The sequence below is a fragment of the Triturus cristatus genome, chromosome 6 (assembly GCF_964204655.1).
Source record: "Triturus cristatus chromosome 6, aTriCri1.1, whole genome shotgun sequence".
Classification (NCBI taxonomy): domain Eukaryota; kingdom Metazoa; phylum Chordata; class Amphibia; order Caudata; family Salamandridae; genus Triturus; species Triturus cristatus.
Genome location: NC_140589.1, coordinates 1,160,928,562 through 1,160,941,105, shown reverse-complemented (window position 1 = coordinate 1,160,941,105; position 12,544 = coordinate 1,160,928,562).

The window sequence follows — 12,544 nt, the reverse complement described above, 5'->3', positions numbered from 1 at the left end:
ATCCACTGTGTGTACAAGGTAAAAAATCTGCATTAATGGCATACACCAAGAGTAAAATATGAATCAATGTATGTCAACAAATACTGCAATGCTGTACTAATATTTGAAGAAACTGAAAGCCTGCCCCCATTTTTTGGCTATTTCACAATGGTAACACTTACCTCAAGTAACTCAAGTACAGTAAAAATGTACAACATATTATGTGGTTTCAGTACTGGAGTAGCTTATCAATGTATCACACAATATGTAATTGCCTATGCTGTTGAAGAAATGTAGACATATTGTTATTGTGGATTGACAAATGACTCCAATAGCACAAATAAATACATAGGGCTTGATACATTTCTAATCCACTTTAGTACAGAGCAACTACTTATTCACATTTGACTCCAAAATATCTCAAACTATTTCAAGGTTATCTCACCATTGTGAAGTTGTTGAACAAGATATGGTGGCTTTCAGCTTAGGCAAATCGTGGTACCACATTACAGTTAATATGGCATACACTGATTCGCATATAATACCCACATCAAAGAATCGAATTAAATTCACAAGATGAAACAGAATACACCTTGAGGCATTTCACTATTTTCTAATCTAAATGAATCATGAGTTGGGTCTGATTTTGAGTCTTTAAGATGGGATTCTCCAACATATATGTAGGCTTTCCTGTTTTCAGTTTCTATTTTTGGTAAATTCTGGTGGGGTTTTTTCAGTTTTTTTCAATGCCTTAAAAAACAGTGGTTATCAGTGGTTACACATTTTCGCGCCATTAAAAACAACAGAAACGGTGTTTTTCCGGTGTTTATGAAATTTTAATTGAATTTTAATTATTGCTTGCTTTCTGCACTGATAGTGCATGTGTATAGGTAGCGTATGCACAGGGTATATGATGTCCAAATACATTTTTACTGCACCAGAATAGACTACAAAGTCAATAGCATTCTTCATTAACTCTGAAGATTGTAAAGATGCTTTCAGCATAACATCTAGCAAGTGACAAGGATCTCTTACAGGGAAGCACTTCAGCTCAGGTATCGATTTTGACAGGCCATCATACAACTTTTTCATATACGTAGCTAAGCTGAATTACTGCAAATACAAACAATATCACTCCAATCTTTATTGAACTTGGAAGGAACGTTTTTCAGCAGCATTCCAAGTGACACTGCATTCCATGTTTACCAAACGCCTGGTGTTATGTTTTCACCACTATCTCAGATGCTTGGTGACAACTTTCTTTTCATATACACCTGTCATTACATCCTGTATTAAATGTTAAAAGACTGGGGCAATTCACTTACAATCAATACTGACTCACTAGAAAAGGGGGCTGATGTATCAAAGAATTTTACCCATTCACTGTCTGTGGGTAAATGTGATGGTAGATATTAGGAAAGATTCTAATGAAACCAGCCATTTTACCTATCAGTGAAATGAAATGTAACCAACATTTCAAATATGATTCGGATATTTCCTGATTCTCTACAGTTTATAAAATAACTAAATAAGGCCTAACATTTGCTTCTAAACACTGCATCTTTAGACCAAAGACCACAAAACTGATAAAAGCAGAAGGAAGAAGAGACCATGTTTTAGTGACATCCCTAAACAACAAAACTCAAGCAGAATAATGTTAGCCCAGTCTTTCTTGTTGCTACCTTGAATAACAAAGTCACATTGTATTGGCCCCTTCAGGAAAAATGACTCTTTCACTCATCTTTTCCTTTCTATGAATGGCACTTAGTTTGTGATGCAAAGGTGTTTTTTCAGTGTTTATATGTTTACACCAGTGATGGCTATTTTCCTTTCGGTGGGGTTTTATCAGTTATTATAGGTTTAAACCTAAAACCAAATAGCCTACATATATGTCATTGAACATGCAATCTGCCAAAATCCCTTCAAGCATCCCATTTTTCTTGATCATTGAGTTCTCATCTGGACAGAACAAAGGACATTGAAAGATTGTGTGGTGTATGTGTTACTCTGTTATAATTGTGTACACATTCCTGTCTGTGTTTCTACAAAACTTGTATGCCTATCACAGGTATATGTACAAAAACACACTAGCTTACATGCACATTTGTGAAGGAGTTGGCCATCATGCAAATCTGTCGCATTTAACATGTATGAAGCAGTATATCTGATGCAAAACATAATTGGCAAATGTGTAGACTCTAAAATGTAAAATAATAACAAAAGGTGTTCCTATAGTTCCTCAGAAATAGAGTAGTGTCAACATGAAGGCTAAGGTCAATTAGAAGCGCCGTGTACACCTGATTGGAAATCCATATGTTGGATTTAAATGCCCTCACACACCCTTACAGGTGTCATGCTTCATCATTTGGGCTGCTCCTCGTCGGGCCGGCGGTGCAATGCCCGACGGGCTCCCTAAAATAGGGGCTCTTTAGCGGAGATCTTTAATCCAACTGCCGTATTGGTGAAGTGCGGGTGTGGGGCCTGGTTAATGTAGATATAGGATAGTGTGGTTAAAATAAGGTCAGGAGTGCCTGGTGAAAATGAATTTTATTCTGATGGCCTCCTACCCTAAATTAAAAGCATGTATACATGGCACTTATTCGAGTATAATGTCTCTTGTTAAGGTGGCATGTAATTGTAAGAAGTCGGTCAACATGTTTCTCGCCTAGAGTAACTATACTCGTGATTCTTCAGGACCTTTTAGAAAAACTATCTACATTTAACAACCTACTCAAGTTAGGGTTATTAACAATCTAAGTATTACGTTAAGACTCAGTAACTGTTAGTGTCAGGAGCTACCCTAATCAGTCATTATCCTGGCATCAACAGTACTCGGTGGACTGTACATGAGTGTGGATTCCTAAATGTTTATAGGAATTTGTTCTCCTCACGTAGCGTGAATAGACCTACCCTCTCCTCTGACTCTAAAATGTAGCCATTATTTGTGATGTGACTAGTGATTTTGGCTCACATGCTCACTCTTGTTTGTGTAAAATACCAACTTACCAATGTGGCATTTCGAACATGCACTCTATCATAAGAGCATGATATGCTTTGTCACATGTAATTGTTCTACCATTCCATCATCCACAATAGAGAAAGAGCATCACACCTGACCAAACAAAGATCAATGGCCTGTTAGGTACAACTGTCACTCATTACATCAAACAGCCCGATGTATATGTGTAGTTTAGGCAGCTATGTGTGCAGTCAGAACAGTCCTTTGGTTGTGAACAGGAATCAGGTTGGAGCCTTTCCAACAAATTAATAGACAAAGCAAATCATCAAACACAATGTGAAAAATGTACAAGAACTCTTTTATGTGTGTTGGACATGGGTCACCCTTAATGTTGATGGTGAAATTCAGGCTCGAACAACCAATTATTATGTAACATGTGAAACTAAAATAAGAACTTACCCCCTTGAGGCTGCGGTTGGTCTCTCAACTGCTCATAAAGTTGGGGATAAGCCACTACAAAAATATGGGCCTTTAGGGGATCGTGAGTGTGGTACACGTGATTCCCACATTGGGAGGACTGCCTGCGCTGGATTTCAGCTGACTTTCTGGTCCAGCGTCGTAGGTCCTCCCACCTATGCCTGCAATGGAGCCTGCACCGCTTGTAGACCCCGAGGGTCTGCACCTTCCTGGGGATTGCCTTCCAGATATTCTGCTTCTAATGTGCGTTGACTTGTATGGATACAAGAAATGAAAGGGGAAAAAATGGTTTTGTGACGTTTTATTTGTCTGTATTGATGTAACACAATTTTACTACATCTATCGCAAGGATGACTCACAAGTAACCATACATGTATATTTTCACATGCTGACCAAAACAAATGTATGAATATAAACTTTTGTAGTGACATGTTGACTACCCCATCCATTGTCATGTCTTACATCATCTAGCCCAAGGGGCGCTTACATTTTCTGTGATGTGAGCTACTTCAGACCAGTGCAATACAATGTGAACTGTTAAAGGCTAAACAACTTATTCATTGTTACCAGACAACCACACGGCCTGCTTCATTGATGCCTAAAATCCATAGAGCCAGATGCTATGGTTTGAACTACATACTATGACTGAGGTCACTACGAAAGGGCTGCCATGTGTGTCAGTGAGAGTGTGCTCTTTGGGGATGTATGAACATATGTACATTTGAATGCAATATAATTGTGCGGATGACAGAATCTGTGTGGTATGTACTTGCATCACAGGACACACCTTTTGCCATATATGGCCCTGTTACATAGATGACACAAACATACAATTGTATTTCTTTTTGAAATGGGGGATTTCAAAAGTGCAGAAAAATATTCTCCCAAACCCTTCATATTATGGAAAAAATTCCTGCACTTTAAAATTCTCACATGTAAAAAAGGGCTGTATCTTGCCGAGATAATTATGGCACAATGAATACTGGCCACTGGGAGTAAGTGTCCTGCAATTTGGAAATTAAACACTTTGAAATAGGAGTAAAATCAAATGAATTGTTAGCTCAAGGAATTAGGCAACTCCCCATTTAAATTGTCATACGTTTAAAAGCATTCAGGAGCATATTTCTGATCACACCTCCAAATTCGAGTTGACAAACAAATATTTATATCTCTGTGAATAAGTTGTTTGCCGCTGTGACTCAGCCCCAGCCTGGCCTCTGATTCTGTCTGAGGACTGCCCATTGACAGGACCTGCAGCCTGATGATCATGGTGTCAAATTAATACAGCCTTCTCTTAAATATTCTAAGAAGAAATTACCTTGTGCCCATCTATTAACTGATCTAAGGTTGTGGGCTACTCTGAAGGGACCTGGGAGCTACTGGTAGCTCCAAATCAATAGTTTGGAGACCTCTGATCTAGGCCGAGTGATTTGTGGGACGATACACATTGCAAACATCATTTTTATTTGGTTTGTGCAGAAAATATATATATGTACAGTTGTAAAGACACTAAAATGTGTTTTCTAATTTATATGATGGAAGATTGATACATTTCACATGTAGTAAAAACACACACACACATATATATAAATATATCCCCACCAGTCCCACTTCAAGAATGGGCCCGACACATGCTCCGAGGTTCAGGTAAAGATTTATTGCTTCTTCAAGCATAGAACAAATGTCCTGTAAAATGTGGTGAAACGCTGGGCAGACACATTTCAGCCTGACGGCTTTCCTCAGTGCCCGCTTCACTATTATTGTTGTTACACCTGGGGGCTCATTTTTTAAGATGAAAATACTGTTTGCTCATTGGTGCAAACAATATGGCCTGCCCTCCACTACTTCCAGCCTCGTCAGTCCTGCGTTAGTCCATGCCGGTTTTTCCATGCCTCTCGATGTTGAATGCTGGTCCAGTGAACAGCATATTCAAACACCCAGTGGTGTCCCAACCTCTGCTGGCAACGAGACGCACATATTTTGTGGCAGAGTGCGCAAGGAGCAAAGGTAACAAACTCCACTCGAGCCTCTTCAAACAGCATGCAGCTGCTTCCTTTCTCCCCAATTGGCCACGAACCACAGTGAGTATTTTGGACCATCCGGGGGGGCGACGTGCTGTGTTTTTCCACCATGCCACTCTGCACAGGTATGCCCGTAGCTCCAGAACAAAAGGGCGTGCCGGCAAAGCGGTGCCTGCAACCACTTACATATCCACACCAGTCCCACTTCAAGAATGGGCCCGACACATGCTCTGAGGTTCAGGTAAAGATTTATTGCTTCTTCAGGCATAGAACAAATGTCCTGTAAAATGCGGTGAAAGGCTGGGCAGACGCGTTTCAGCCTGACGGCTTTCCTCAGTGCCCGCTTCACTATTGTTGTTGTGACACCTGGGGGCTCATTTTTTAGATGAAAATACTGTTTGCTCATTGGTGCAAACAATATGGCCCGCCCTCCACTACTTCCAGCTTCGTCATATATTTATTTATTTATTTATTTATTTATATGTATATATGTATTCTCCAAGAAACCTCCTTTCCATAAAAAAGAGTCCTGTCACTCAAGGGAGGGTGGGGCTAAGAACTTTAGTGACAGCTGTTCCCCAGAGGAGTGTTTCAGCATTCACTGGCGTCCTGGTAGATGTTAAATCCCCCAGCCTTCTTCGAGTTGCCACTCACCCTCCTCTTCAATCCAAAGTGCCTGCCTGTCACACTTGCGAGTTGTAGTCCTCTTGCTGCAGTGGTACACACCTCTAACCTCATCCTTCAAGCATGCCACAGTATCAGGTACAGGGCTGAAGGGTTGCTGCTCCACCTTCACTGCACTCAGCGGTCTGCCGTTCTGCGCCTGAATGCAGGTGGTGCTCAGGTTGAAGCTAACGCTCTGTGCTTACATTTTACAAGAAACCTCTTTTCCATAAAAAAGAGTCCTGTCACTCAAAGGAAGGTGGGGCTAAGAACTTTGTTGCCAGCTGTTCTCCAGAGACATGTTTCAGCATTCACTGCCGTTTTCAATCTGGACACAAACACGTTTGTTCGTAATTCAAATATGCAGATTAGAACATTCATTTCTGTAAAAAATGAAGACAAAACTCCTTGTTTTAACTTTTGTAGCACGCTGGCGTCCTGGTAGACAATAAATCCCCCAGCCTGCATGGTGAGCATCTCGCAATAAACAGACCACGCTGTTGTCTTAAGCGTAAAAGGCCATTTATTAGGACCAGGCTGCATAACAGTAAACAATAACCAAAACAACATTACATCAATAACAACTCCCCACATCACTCTTCAACCCTTCACTCCTTTCACCCACTCCAAACTCACATTTCCTACCACTCCATGCCCCTTCCGTTCCTCATCCATTTCACAAACCTCCTAGCATCCTCCCCGATATCATCTGCCATTTCACTCATGCCTCCATTTCCCCCACCTCATTCACTCTCCCTCCAAGGGATGGGTGTGCCCGCTAATGACTCCCCCCGCCCCTCCAAAGTACCGCCAACCCCGCAGCCTGACCTAAACTGGTACGCTTAGCCAACCCCTTCCCCAACCCCTAAAACTGCAGGGTGGGTGGCCTTCGCTAAATTACCTCCCGATGGTGCCGAGCGCAGGAAGAGGAAGTCGCCTTCCTCCCCTGCACACTTATACCCACCCCCTAACTCCACCCCTTGACCCTGCCTGGTCCTACCCCTGCGCGAAAGACCCCAGGGGAAGACTAGTCTGCGAATCTGCTTTCCCTGGGCCCCAGCATTGTAAATGTTCAAGTTGTGCAAAATTAACAAACATGGTCAAAGTTCTTAATTAAAATAGCGCATGAGATTTTCAGTTGTCCTCATTCTTCGAGTTGCCACTCACCCTCCTCTTCACTGCCACTCAACAGTGTCCTGCTCCGAAATCTTTCAATGTGCGTGCATGCTCAGACAGGCTCCAATCCAAAGTGTCTGCCTTTCACGCTTGCGAGTTGTAGTACTCTCGCTGCAGTGGCACACACCTCTAATATATATATATATATATATATATATATATATATATATATATATATATATATATATATATATATATATATATGGGATCAAGTCCCCTGCGAGGGACGAAACGCATCAAGGCTGCTGCATTACTTGGAGAGTTCAAATAAAAATACAGCTGACGAGCCACGGTGGTCCACGCTCTTTCTTTTTGCCCGAGAAAGACTGGCGGAACGGGAAGGAGTTGATTTGGATATATATATATTATCTACTGGCGGTCGCCAGTAGATAGTTATAGGTAGGACCGAGTTCCCATAGGAAATCTGAAAATTCTATTTTGAATAACTTTGGCGCCGGTTGACGGATGCTCGCGAAATTTTCAAAACTAATGGGGCGCTCCGCTCAGCTCCTACCCTGAAAGTCTCGGGGTGATTCGTCAAGCGGGGGCTGAGAAAAAAGGGGGGTCCCAAAACACGTTTTCCCCATGCATTTTCCCATAGGACCTTTAGTCGAAGGTACAGCCCGAACGGCTGAACAGAATTACTTGAAATTTGGCAAAGAGGTAGTCCTCAGGTCAGGCATGTGCCTTTTGCATATATGGTGTCAATCTGTTCAGTAGTTCCTGAGAAAAAGTACATGAATATCTATATGCGCGCACCGTGCGCGCACGGTGCCGTGCGTGAGCGTAATTCTGATTGGTGGTTAGATGTCAGTCAACATTCGAATCGGTCGAAATCAGGAAGTGTCGGACGCCATTTTGTGTGTGACAGTGAAAAAGAAAGGTGGAGAACGTGAAAAGGGGGCAGGGTAGAGTGTTCCTGACCCCCTAGCCTTTGTCAGGGGGTCCCTGAAGGACCCCGAAGGGTGAAAAAACCATTTTTTTTTTCTTTAAATCGCGGGGTGCGCGCGCACGGTGAAAAACCCTTAAAAAATATATATATATTTTAAACATGTTTATTTACAGGATACAGTCAATCTATAACTACATACATAGGTAGTTTATTGTAAAATAAATATATAATAATACATACATAAATTAGCATTTAAAAAACCTTACAAATTCACTAAAAAAAAATAGGTTTCACACACGTTATAGTTAGAAATTAGCATTTAAAAAACCTTGCAAATTCACTTAAAAAAACCATAGGTTTCACACACGTTTAGGAATTAGCATTTAAAAAACCTTGCAAATTCACTGAAAAAACCATAGGTTTCACACATGTTATAGTTAGCTGGACATTTCACTCGTAAAAAACCATTGAAATTCCCCCGTTATAGTTAGTTTAGGTAACTATAACTCGCGCGACCAAAATCCACAGCTGATGACGTCACATATTACAGTGAAATGTCCAGCTAACTATAACATGTGTGAAACCTATGGTGTTTCAGTGAACATATATAGATATATATCTTCTGTGTAGAAACTACCTCCTCCAAATTGGAAGTCGCTTTGTTACGAAAGGACCCCGCAGTAGCCGGCCCTGTTAAATTCTATCAAATTCTTCTTACATTTTAGAAGAAAAACGAAGCCTTGTGCGGTTCCTTAATTCTTTTATTCAGCCACTTTGCCAAACACGTTTCGAGTGCAACGCACTCTTGTTCACTGACAATGGAAACTGTAGCGAGCGACCATTTTACATTATTTCCCACGTGATTTGACTAAACTACAATTTAAGTGCATATGAAGAAAGACTTGTAGTTTTTCGTTATTTCATTACTTTAAGCATGCAGCGCGAGATATTAAACAAACGCTTTGGTTAATATTCATATTAATACTGAATAAAACATGCGTAGAGCAATACTGTATAAAATATACATTTAAGAAGACTCTTAAATAAAGAAAGGATACACCTCTCACTGTGTGGCATTCTCAAGCAGGGAAACCTTTTTTGTGTGGATAAATTTGATGCGGCGCTCCTCGTCGCGAGAATGCCCCCCGCTTACTCTGCTGGCCACGGACCTGCTGAACTTTCGTGTTTCCGTGGAGTCAGAGGTTCCAACTGTTGTGGGAGTTGAAACTATGCGGAAGGCTGCAAGTTTCCCTCCATGCCAGCCCACTTTGGGGAATGCAGTTTATAACACAGAACCGGCTGCTACCACCACGGAGAAGAATCCCACTATGGTAATGAACTCCTTTGCCCAGAATGCACTGTCGTTAGAGGGCGGAGTCAATGACTTCAAATGCAAGCAGCTGTGGGCGTCTGTGTTGTTGCCAGTGACCAAGGGTAGTTAGCCCGAAACATGTATGGCGCTTTTTGACATTGGGCAGCAACGCGCTGTTTTCTGCTTACCTGCAATACAGAAAGGATACACCTCTCACTGTGTGGCATTCTCAAGCAGGGAAACCTTTTTTGTGTGGATAAATTTGGTGCGGCGCTCCTCGACGCGAGAATGCCCCCCGCTTACTCTGCTGGCCACGGACCTGCTGAACTTTCGTGTTTCCGTGGAGTCAGAGGTTCCAACTGTTGTGGGAGTTGATACTATGCGGAAGGCTGCAAGTTTCCCTCCATGCCAGCCCACTTTGGGGAATGCAGTTTATGACACAGAACCGGCTGCTACCACCACGGAGAAGAATCCCACTATGGTAATGAACTCCTTTGCCCAGAATGCACTGTCGTTAGAGGGCGGAGTCAATGACTTCAAATGCAAGCAGCTGTGGGCGTCTGTGTTGTTGCCAGTGACCAAGGGCAGTTAGCCCGAAACATGTATGGCGCTTTTTGACATTGGGGAGCAACGCGCTGTTTTCTGCTTACCTGCAATAAAGAAAGGATACACCTCTCACTGTGTGGCATTCTCAAGCAGGGAAACCTTTTTTGTGTGGATAAATTTGATGCGGCGCTCCTCGTCGCGAGAATGCCCCCCGCTTACTCTGCTGGCCACGGACCTGCTGAACTTTCGTGTTTCCGTGGAGTCAGAGGTTCCAACTGTTGTGGGAGTTGATACTATGCGGAAGGCTGCAAGTTTCCCTCCATGCCAGCCCACTTTGGGGAATGCAGTTTATGACACAGAACCGGCTGCTACCACCACGGAGAAGAATCCCACTATGGTAATGAACTCCTTTGCCCAGAATGCACTGTCGTCAGAGGGCGGAGTCAATGACTTCAAATGCAAGCAGCTGTGGGCGTCTGTGTTGTTGCCAGTGACCAAGGGCAGTTAGCCCGAAACATGTATGGCGCTTTTTGACATTGGGGAGCAACGCGCTGTTTTCTGCTTACCTGCAATAAAGAAAGGATACACCTCTCACTGTGTGGCATTCTCAAGCAGGGAAAACTTTTTTGTGTGGATAAATTTGATGCGGCGCTCCTCGTCGCGAGAATGCCCCCCGCTTACTCTGCTGGCCACGGACCTGCTGAACTTTCGTGTTTCCGTGGAGTCAGAGGTTCCAACTGTTGTGGGAGTTGATACTATGCGGAAGGCTGCAAGTTTCCCTCCATGCCAGCCCACTTTGGGGAATGCAGTTTATGACACAGAACCGGCTGCTACCACCACGGAGAAGAATCCCACTATGGTAATGAACTCCTTTGCCCAGAATGCACTGTCGTTAGAGGGCGGAGTCAATGACTTCAAATGCAAGCAGCTGTGGGCGTCTGTGTTGTTGCCAGTGACCAAGGGCAGTTAGCCCGAAACATGTATGGCGCTTTTTGACATTGGGCAGCAACGCGCTGTTTTCTGCTTACCTGCAATAAAGAAAGGATACACCTCTCACTGTGTGGCATTCTCAAGCAGGGAAACCTTTTTTGTGTGGATAAATTTGATGCGGCGCTCCTCGTCGCGAGAATGCCCCCCGCTTACTCTGCTGGCCACGGACCTGCTGAACTTTCGTGTTTCCGTGGAGTCAGAGGTTCCAACTGTTGTGGGAGTTGATACTATGCGGAAGGCTGCAAGTTTCCCTCCATGCCAGCCCACTTTGGGGAATGCAGTTTATAACACAGAACCGGCTGCTACCACCACGGAGAAGAATCCCACTATGGTAATGAACTCATTTGCCCAGAATGCACTGTCGTTAGAGGGCGGAGTCAATGACTTCAAATGCAAGCAGCTGTGGGCGTCTGTGTTGTTGCCAGTGACCAAGGGCAGTTAGCCCGAAACATGTATGGCGCTTTTTGACATTGGGGAGCAACGCGCTGTTTTCTGCTTACCTGCAATAAAGAAAGGATACACCTCTCACTGTGTGGCATTCTCAAGCAGGGAAACCTTTTTTGTGTGGATAAATTTGGTGCGGCGCTCCTCGTCGCGAGAATGCCCCCCGCTTACTCTGCTGGCCACGGACCTGCTGAACTTTCGTGTTTCCGTGGAGTCAGAGGTTCCAACTGTTGTGGGAGTTGATACTATGCGGAAGGCTGCAAGTTTCCCTCCATGCTATCCCACTTTGGGGAATGCAGTTTATGACACAGAACCGGCTGCTACCACCACGGAGAAGAATCCCACTATGGTAATGAACTCCTTTGCCCAGAATGCACTGTCGTTAGAGGGCGGAGTCAATGACTTCAAATGCAAGCAGCTGTGGGCGTCTGTGTTGTTGCCAGTGACCAAGGGCAGTTAGCCCGAAACATGTATGGCGCTTTTTGACATTGGGGAGCAACGCGCTGTTTTCTGCTTACCTGCAATAAAGAAAGGATACACCTCTCACTGTGTGGCATTCTCAAGCAGGGAAACCTTTTTTGTGTGGATAAATTTGATGCGGCGCTCCTCGTCGCGAGAATGCCCCCCGCTTACTCTGCTGGCCACGGACCTGCTGAACTTTCGTGTTTCCGTGGAGTCAGAGGTTCCAACTGTTGTGGGAGTTGATACTATGCGGAAGGCTGCAAGTTTCCCTCCATGCCAGCCCACTTTGGGGAATGCAGTTTATGACACAGAACCGGCTGCTACCACCACGGAGAAGAATCCCACTATGGTAATGAACTCCTTTGCCCAGAATGCACTGTCGTTAGAGGGCGGAGTCAATGACTTCAAATGCAAGCAGCTGTGGGCGTCTGTGTTGTTGCCAGTGACCAAGGGCAGTTAGCCCGAAACATGTATGGCGCTTTTTGACATTGGGGAGCAACGCGCTGTTTTCTGCTTACCTGCAATAAAGAAAGGATACACCTCACACTGTGTGGCATTCTCAAGCAGGGAAACCTTTTTTGTGTGGATTAATTTGATGCGGCGCTCCTCGTCGCGAGAATGCC